The 10,566-nt window shown below is 39.4% G+C and overlaps 1 long non-coding RNA gene across 2 annotated transcripts; it reads right to left on the reverse strand.

The window, feature by feature from the left end:
• Window positions 1–4,398: 4,398 nt before the first annotated feature.
• Window positions 4,399–10,366, reverse strand: LOC126829953 (uncharacterized). Of its 2 annotated transcripts, none has more exons than XR_007683610.2 (4): window positions 9,871–10,366; window positions 7,761–7,893; window positions 7,286–7,403; window positions 4,399–4,661 (listed from the first exon to the last, which is right to left on the reverse strand). It is a non-coding gene; the product is annotated as an uncharacterized LOC126829953 (long non-coding RNA). The 2 variants fall into 2 exon arrangements; XR_007683611.2 differs by lacking the exon at window positions 9,871–10,366 and adding an exon at window positions 9,637–9,836.
• Window positions 10,367–10,566: the final 200 nt, after the last annotated feature.

Raw genomic sequence — 10,566 nt, forward strand, 5'->3', positions numbered from 1 at the left:
AGCTCTTTATCGGTTTCTGTTTACAATATTTGCAATGATTATACTGTCTGTTTCTAACGCCTGTGAATAAAAAATATCCCAAGAAAATTCATCAGAAAATATGTCTGTATGGTACAGGCGTCCCAAAGTGGGTGATATTATCCCTTGATGAGAAAGAGAGAGAGGGGGATGGGGGTTAACGTCCACTCAACACAAACTAGGTCATTTCGGGACTAACATATGGTTTAATTTTATTTCAATAATTCGCTGCGCGTAAGGGTATTTAGCAGTGGGAGGAAACCGGAGTACCCGGGGAACCCACGAGGTTTAACAGGCGACCCTACTCCTTGTCACGTACCACCGGGGATTCGAAACCACGCCAGTTTACTCAATGACAGGCCTTATGATACAGCACGCACGTGCTAACCATTCGGTCATCCACCCCACCCCCCACCCCTTGATGGCGATGCGAAGATCTAAAAGATCGAAAATGGAAAAGGCTATATTGATTTGAAATCGTTTTCTAATTTCAATTTTAGATTAATTCTTTACCCGTTCAGCATTGCCTGCCTACCGTACTCTTTTTCCTTTTTGGGAAGATTTTTTTTCTCTTGTAAAGATATTTATTCACATACAGTACAGTTAATATCAGTGCAGTGGTCGTAAAAAGGAATTATACCAATTGACTATTCTAAATACGTTTTATACTTGTTTTTAGATAATAGTATATAATTTATGATGGCTTCATGGTAATGAAACATTAACAGGTTTTATGTACACTATTTAAATATCGGCATATAATATATATATATATATATATATATATATAGGGAGTCGCGGTGGCTTAGTGAATAAGTCGTTTACCCGTAGTGCCGCTGTACGGGTAAATTTTCCCCATAGCACACTGCGTGACGTATGCCGTCTTCATTAGTTCAGTCGGAGCATAACAGTAAAAGGCTAAACCCCATTATCTGCGTTAAACGATAATATGGCCGCCGCTGTCGATAGAAGGTCTGAAATCGTCACTTCTTTTATTACAGTGGCGTTGGTACAATTAAGGCTATTTCTTGTCAAAGCCTCTAAAATTTATAACTTCGCTCAGAATAGAGTAATTTGACTGAAACTAGGAATATAAACATTCATTTTTCATGATCTGTTTTTGAATTATTATAGCAAGAGTTGACAGCGTTTCACCTATATCATTCATACAAACCGCGCGATTGGATAATATAGTTGAACTATTCTAATTTTAATCATTCGTGTTTATCACGTAAATAGATTGAGGGAGACTCCATTAACAGCTTGTATTTGTCGTTAGTCGATTTCCATTTACTATAAATATCGAAGGAAATTTCTGGATTATCCCCTGCCAACTTCTAATTCCGCCGTTTAATCTCACAACCGTTAGCCATTAGATCAACACAACACATGTCCATTGCGTCACTCAAACAGACAGCTAAACTGACGACCTGTTGTTAAGGGATACCCATACATTTTTGTCTTCTGCGCTCCCCATGGGTGTTTTTTTTTCAGGGAATCCGGCAATTTTCGAGTAAGATTGGGTGTCTCTAATTTCCATATACACCAAAATTTAGTCTTTAACATTTGGACATTTATATTTCAATTTTTAGGAAAATAGTATATCAGGTAGATTGTAACAGTGTTGTGATAGCAATAATGAATGCATAAGAGTAATTTTACCAATTATGAACAGGTTTATTAATTTCCAAAAATTTAACAATTTCTTGAGTTTTATTAGGAACATTGAATATAATATATGCTAAAAATATACATGCTATCTACGTGTTTAAAGCTGACCTTCGATTACAAAACTACAGAATTAATTAAATAAAAAAAAGGTTAACGCCCTAAACAGTCGCAACATTTGTTTTCAATTTGTAGAACTTGCTGCCAAAGAAGCAAACAATATGGATTCAGCAGATAAAAACAAAACTTGTGGCCACCCCAGATGTCAAACATGCAAAATCATAAACATATCCGACCACTTCCATAACAAAACATCTGGCACACAATTTCCAGTATTAGACCAACTTACATAATTTGTCTAATTTCATGTGGACAATGTGACAAACAATACGTAGAGGAGATCGAAAATACACTTGAAAGAATAAACAGTCACCGGTCACCAAAAAAGACAAACCGGTCTCAATTCACTTCAACCAACCAAATCATGATACCTCTAACCTCAATGTCACGCCAACAGAAAAGACTAAGAGCGACTTTGAAACTACAGAAGAAATTAAAACGTTTAGGCTAACAAGAGAAAAAATCTGGATTGACAAGTTGGAAACAAATAGCCCCCCCCCCCCCCGCCTCACACACACACACACACAGACACACACACACACACATAGGTTTGAATAGTCATGCGGCTTGCGCAAGAACACCTTTTGTAGTCCCATTTAGTGCAACAGCAGCAAGTGCATCCAAAACAATCAGAAAACACTATACTGATCTCCAGAAAAATCATCCGAAAGTCTTCAAACGGAAACTTATAATTACATATTCTATAAAAAAAATCTGGACATTTTAGTGCACAGTAAATTAGACTAAATAAGACCAGTCCTCTCCCTAACCAAAAGCGAACAATATATCAAACCCTAGTCTTAACCCTGAGTAAATAAAATCAACTAGATATATGAATACCTAGCACTAACCCGAGAATATTGAAACAAACTTATTTTTTGAAAATCCAATCCTTGGTGGGAAACACACTAATGTGTCTGTCACAGGAGAATCTCAAATTTGATTTCTTTTCTTCAGAAATAAAAATACCAGAATACCACAAGCGACACCTAAGGAAGGCCATCAACGCCACCAATACCAAACAAAACAGCGAAATCAACTCTGTATATAAATCTAATGTATTGTATGTATTTTTTTTTATAAAACTAGGAAATATCACGAACTAAATTTCCATCATCCTAGATCAGTGCTAATGTGGAGGCTTAACCTCTTTCCCAAATTCTTAAAGCTAACCCACAATCACGTGTCTCAACCATGTTTACATCTCGTGATATGGACGAAATCTGCAGGTGGCCTTGGTAAATACATTTGACCCGTCTGTGACACAACAGCTTCGCTCAGTTGAGATCAACGGGGAGGTAACTTTCTTCAACCTGCTCGCTAGTGTAAACTTGATCATCATAGTTCATTAACGTTATGGGTTAAAAATTCTAAGTAGATAAGTAAAACCATTCCTTGCTTCGTGGTTCGTGGTTCGATTAAAAATACAGAATCACCGGGACCGCGTTCCCCATCATTGAGATTAATTTGGTATGGTCACTGAGTTGTGGCCCGAGTTGCAAATGTGATTGATAGTCGTGTCCATATAGCGTGGACCTTGAGATTTCGATGCATAAAAAATAAAATCGATCCAAGGGTACATTCCCGCCAGATTTTAGGGGACAAATTATTTCTTTTCTGGGGGGGGGGGGGGGGGGGTTTGGGGTATCCTTTGGGGTTGCATGTAATTGGAGGATTATCTGCAGCGTGTATGATCGAAAAGTCGGCAATCTTTACATATGTAATGCCAATAATGGCTTCTATCACCATATCCATTTTTGTTGACTCAGAAGGGAGGTACTGATAAAAACCCACGAGGTTAGGCAAGGCGACCCTACTATGTGTTACGTTCAAATCAGAAGCTGAACCCATACCTTGCATAGACAACAGGCTTTATGATCTACAGCCAACGCTATAGACCACTCGACCACCCAGATCCTATGCTGGTTGAAGGATCAATCAATATTTAATTACATATTTCTATATTCCCTTATATGTCTAGGGGGGGGTGGGGTGGATGGCTGTATGGTTAGCGTGCGCGCGCTGTATCATAAAGTCTGTCATTGAGTCGACTGGCGTGGTTTCGAATCCCCGGTTGAACGTGACAAGGAGTAGGGTCGCCTGTCCAACCTCGTGGGTTTTCTCCGGGTCCTCCGGTTTCCTCCCACTGCTAAAGACCCCTACGCGCAAGCGAATTATTGAAATAAAATTGAACCATATGTTGGTCCCGAAATGACCTAGTTTGTGTCGAGTGGACGTTAAACCCCATTTCTCTCTCTCTCTCTCTTATATGTCTATATCTCACAAATCATACTTTTTCTGATAAACTCGAACAAGTTTCGCAAATTAACATTTTGTGGAGGTTTTCCAACTGTCATGCAACTTTCGTCAACAATTTCTCTCAAAGAGGGATTTCCTCGGGATTGATCGTAAAATTGCTCGTGAACACTATCATCTTGATGTATGTTTCTCTTGCCTTGAAAGGCGTTAGTTAGTTACCCCCCCCCCCCCCAGGTTAATCGTGTTATATAAAATCCAAAAAAAAGATTGCAAAAATATTTTATTTGAACTATAATATTCATTACCAAAATTTAAATCATAAGTAATGCACCGTCATCCATCCACCCCTACTTTCTTTTATACAGATATTCATCGAGTACAGCAAATTCAGTCTTGGGTACAAGAATCAGTTGTGCACAAAGTTGGTATAAATATTTTTAACCGGTGTATAACTCAGTCTTGTGAATGATGGTGGACATTGCACAGGCGAACAAGCAATATAAGGATCTGTGTTGTTCACAAACTGGTAGCAACAATAATCCAACTTCTTCTTCGTGCAGCCCGGCATTACAGTTAAACCGGACTTAAAACCAATCCTAGGAAATAAAACAACAAAAGTCCATTAACAGATTCTGGCCGATTTTAAAAGAGAAATAAAAGCCAGTGTGGTGGTGGGCTCAAAGTAGAGAGCTTCGCCGATTTACGGTTGTAAACGACCAAGCTTCGACGATTTACGGTCGTAAACGACCAAGAGAATACTCTAATTAAGAGCACGCTTAGTAAATGCAAAAGTGCAACAAAAAGTGCAACTTAATGTGAAATTATGTGGACATTTTTAATCAAAATCAGAAGTGGTATCAGGTGGTCTTGAATGTATAAACATACACGCCTGTCAATTGTAAAATTATATCCCGTGTGCATATATTACATGCCTATGGACCAGCTTCAGATTTTGAAGCATAAAAGGAAAAGAACCGGAAAACATTTTCTAAATCAAATGGCCGTAATTGCACTAAATGTCGTCTTCGGACTTGGTCTGTAACTACCCATGCTACAACTTTGGACCATCTTAAAATCTTGAAGCACTGTAGACAAATTCCGGAAACGATTTCGGACCTCCGGTTAGGCCCGTTTGCCATGTGCGCGTTTCCGTCGGCGAAAAAGTCGGACGAATGCAAATGTAATAGGGCCGCTTTCGTGTAAGCGTTTCCGCGCGCGATAAAACCCACGAGGAAAAACTTTGAACCATCTTTAAATCTTGAAGCACTGTAGACAAATTTCGGAAACGATTTCGGACCTCCGGTTAGGCCCGTTTGCCATGTACGCGTTTCCGCCGGCGAAAAAGTCGGACGAATGCAAATGTAATGGGGACGCTTTCATGTAAGCGTTTCCGCGCGCGATAGAACCCCACGAGGAAAAAAAGTTGCTCGGTGAGCGGATTTTTCGCAGTTTTCCGGGCGCGAGGTGTGCATGTTTATTTTCTGGACGGGATCTCTAAGTCAATAAACCGCTCTTATTGCTAATTCAGTTTACAATGAAATGAAAGAGGTTTAACGTCCTACTGTTCTGCTCCTATCCTGGGCTAATGAAGACGGACATACGCCATACAGTGTGCTATGAGGGAAATTTTGCCCGGACAGCGGCACTATGGCCTACTCTTATATCAAATTCAAACTGCAAAGGGATCTTTTACGTGCACATCAATGCATCCGAACGACTAGACAGCTGTTCTTGTCAGGCCGTCCGTCTTGCACCACTGACCAGGGGAAACCACGTCGGCAAATCCCGATGAATATCTCGGCCAATGCAGGGATCGAACACGCTACTTCCAGGCTAGCCAGCCAGTGTCTTACCCACTTAGCCACCGTGGCTCTCCAGGTGTTTTGGACATTTTTTTTAAACGTGGCATTCCCCAAAGTTTTCAGCGATTTTTCTGTACATGTGGAAATAAAAAAAAACAAAACAAAATGCGCGCGAAAACGTGCACAAGGAAAGCGGGCCTTTGGATTGCGAACATACTTACACCCCCAGGTGTTTCACGGCTAGGAGCCTAATAGTTATAAAATCCTTTCTATACACACTCCACATCTACATTTCTTGTGCTCCATTATTTGACAAGCTAGATCAAAAATTTACTTTCAAGATTATGACATTGGACATGCAACCAGAATGCCCCCCCCCCTTCTCTCAACAAGGGTGGCTCCTCCGAAACTGACGAGGAAGGTGTGTAGAGATCCGGTGTACAAACTGGATAGTAGCCCTAGCAAATCCAATGACATTTTGGGTGCGGTGGGGCGGTGGGGTGGTGGTGGTGGTGGGGGCCTAGTGGTTTAACGCGTGCGTGTGAAAATCACAAGGTCTGTCATAGGCATGGTTTCGATTCTCTGCTTGAACGTGACAATAAGTTGGATCGCCTGTTCTACCTTGTGGGTTTTCTCCGAGTCCTCCAGTTTCCTCCCGCTGCTAAAGATCCCCCAACCCCAGGTGCAAGCGAATTGTTGAAATAAAACTGAATCATATGTTAGTACCGAAATGACTTAGTTTGTGTCGAGCGGACGTTAAACCCATCTTCCTCTCCCCCTCCCCTTTCTCGCCCTCTCTACAAGACAGTTGTAATACAAAGAAGAAACGTGGAAATACAGTTTCTTGGCATCCACCCCACTCCACCTACTCGCATTGCACTCGTAATCATCTGTGTTTAGTTTAACTGATTGAAATGATGGCCTTGTGTGGTACTGATATGTCAATATTATCAAAATTAAAATACGTTATGAGTTAATCCTATAATAATAATACCAGTCATTTAATTTTGTCGTCATGGTTTCAGTTGTTCCCGCCGGCTGACATTTTTCATTCATTCTTCTATTCATTCGGTGTCAGGCATTAATGAAGTGGCAGGTGTGCTTTATTAACTTTGCTAGTGAAATCCGATCTGACGATTGACGGACTAAAATTAAAATACCGGGAAATATCCCGCAACAGGAATGACAGACGATTTCCTGTTTACCACAAACCCACCAGAATTGAAAATCAGTTAATCGACACTTGACAATAGTTAATGACAGTATTGTATTCTGTCCATTCACAAATATTAGAGCTGTACAGAATCATTCAATACTTCTATAGAAACAATACGCATCCCTTTCAACCGTTTTATTTTAAATGGCGAGCACACTGTTTATTGGATATTACAGTATATGAAGGTTATAAAAATACCCACCCACAACAGCGCCAACTAGTACGTGTACACGAACACTCTTCGCAACCAGCACGAAATCTGTCACCGGGTCTCATCTTACCATTTGGTACAGCACAATATATATCTAGTTTACCTTTACCTATATATATATATATAAACAACCAACAGTATAATCAACAGTCTTTATAATAGTAGTACGTATAAAAACAACCAACAGTATATTCAAAAGTCTGCAGTTGTACACATAAAAACAACCAGATATTCAAAAGTCTGCAGTTGTTCATATAAAAACAACCAGTAGTATATTCCAAAGTCTGCAAGTCATGAGTGATGGAAGCATTCCTATTTCCACCCCGATCTAGTCGAAACCCGGCAAAGACATGGAAATCTGCAATACTTATAATAGTTATTTTTTGGCGCTCGAAAAGTTGATCGGACTCCATTAAACACCACAATGATTCTGTTATCGAATATCATTAAACATTTCAATACTTACTAGTAAATGCAATCTTTGGGCGTCCATAGAAACAGAAAGCATTTATTTCTTCACGCATTAAGATAACCAATAAGCCGATAGCCAAAATCTCCCTAAACTTCATTGTATTTGTCGATACAATTTTGTTTCAAATCTGAAATGACAAAACATTTCATTAAACAAGCTGATCCCCCGAATTAAAAACATATACACCCGGCCTTCGGAACGAAGACCATAGTGGCAGGTGTGGGTGTGGGCAGGGGTTGTGGATAGGTGAAATGAAATGAATGGGTTTTAACGTCCTACTGTTCTGCTCCGACTGGGCTAATGAAGACGGGCATACGCCATAAAGTGTGCTATGAGGGAAATTTTGCGCGGGCACCGCGACTATGGCCTACTCTTATATCGAATTCCAACTGCCAAGGGATCTTTTACGTACACGCCAATGTATACACGGGACCTCGGTCTTTTGTCCCATCCGAACGACTAGACAGCTGTCCTTGTCAGGCCCTCTGTCCTGCACCACTGACAAAGGGAAACCACGCCGGAAAATCCCGATGAAATTCAAACCGGAAACCATCAGATAGGTTGGTTGTGTTTCGTTGACATATTTATCCACCTTTCACATCAGTTATCCAGATAAAAAGGGATTTTAATACCGGTAACTATTGCGCTGTATTGTGTTTTGTGGACATCAGAATAGTTACGGGATTACGAAAACAAATCAGTAATTAATGTTGGAGGGTTTTTAAGAAATATTCCTTTAGTCTGAAAAGTTCTGTTCAAATAGATAAGCAGCATGTAATTCATTTCATATTATCCTGCCAAGAAAGGGGATTCGGATCTATTTCTGTCCAACTAGGCCCAATAATGAGAATTCATAATACAGAAAAATGATTGGGCATTAATGATGTATATTATTAATTAACTGAATAACATTGACTTTTGTATCTTAACAACAGATAAGCAAATCATGGTGGTGTTGCTCGTATAATTACCATGCAGCTAGGTGGTCCACAAATGTCACAACAATACAAAAATATTTACTATTTAAAGATGCATTATGTACGAGCTAAATTTCCCCTAGCTTCAAACGTTATATGAATCATTATTTAGACATAATCAACTCGGGTGATCGATATATTAAATGGATTAGAACATCCACGCCAGTTAATAATTTAACGTGCAAATGGATAAGCGAGACTTTTTCGTTTATTGGGGAGTTTTTTTGTCGTAGCAATGGTAATTGACAATCGAGACCATCTTGTCAAACACCTATTCTCTCAGAATAAAGTAAATGGAATTGGACTGAAATTTTCAAAATATTTATTTATCGTTATGTATTGTTGATTGATTTGGTATAGCAAGAACGACCAACTCTTTATTTAAAACTTACACAATCCTTAAAGGAGCTGAATCTAAAGTAATGAATTGGGATAATCTGATTTGTTTTTTCGATTAGTAATGGAACAAGCGCTACATGATTATTAAAGATTAAAACCAGAAGTAGGTTCAGATTTATTTTTAGCATTCTGTGTCGATACTTGAACAATAATATATCAACATTGGTTTCATCTACATATAAAATCCCTTGAAATCTACAATTTTGTTTATGACCAGTGCTAAAGAAGGAATGTCATTTTGATAGTAAATCTGTTATTATTAAATAATTATTAACGCAGACTGTATAATATTATTTAGGAATTATCATAATGATAATTAATAATTATAATAATAGTCAAACAACTTTCGTATAATATGTATTCCATAACATTGTATAATAAACCTGGTTAACCATTACACACACACCCCACCCACCTTCCCTCGTCCTTTCTCTAAAGAGGAATTATCACTATTAACCAAAAAGCAAATGTAATTAAAGTATATTCACGATAACCTTAAACACACGGTAATCCATCATAGGCTTCCATAGAACAAATCATTTTCCAGTTAGTCGCACTGAATCTTAAAACGTCTATTGATTGGAGAGACTTGCCACAGAATGTGAATGCAATCTAGGGTTAGACGATCAGAGTCTGACTGTCTAAGTACTCCTTTAATTATAAATATGACTTTTATAATTACTAATCAACCAGAACTATCACTAACAAATTATTGTGTAATTACTCACCCCAATCCTAGTTAGATCTTACGAATCTATAACTATTTAGCACTACGATTATCTCTTGTAGCTATATAATATGGAAGTTAACTTGCTAATATAGACAGTTTGGGTATGACCTTTGACACCTTATAATGTCAAATTTCAGAACCGCGGTTGTGATTCAATTATTCTACTCATTTAGTAATTAAGTGAATTATTGTAACATCCCTCAAAGATTACATTTCGCTATTAATGTAACGCGGTTATTTTCAGAACAAAATAGTAATTCAAATTTTTATATCACTTATCTGTAAGGCACGATTCCCAATATCTTCATGATGCCACACAAACCTCCAATGTCCACTAAGGGCAAAGGCAAGCGGCCACGGGAACAGGAAAGCCCCAGGGGATCTACACCTCCACCGGGTGACATTCTGGCAGCATATGAAGGCTCTTAAGATATGACCCCACCCAGGAGTAGCGCCAGCGGGCGGATGACGAGCCACACCGGGTGATGGAGTAGGAGGACGACGAGATTGCCAACGGGTGAGCGCCTACCACCGGAGCAAATACCAAGAAGCCCAGGGTGGTGTCCGACCTCGCCAACCAGGAGCAGGCGGATTTCCGGTCCGAGATGGCCAGCTCCAGGTAGAGGTAATAAAGTTACTGGAGATTCCCCAGCCCCCCCCCCCCCCATCAGTGCCGTTCCCTCCTTCCAACGAC

Source organism: Patella vulgata, chromosome 1 (genome assembly GCF_932274485.2).
Source record: "Patella vulgata chromosome 1, xgPatVulg1.2, whole genome shotgun sequence".
NCBI classification, from domain to species: domain Eukaryota; kingdom Metazoa; phylum Mollusca; class Gastropoda; family Patellidae; genus Patella; species Patella vulgata.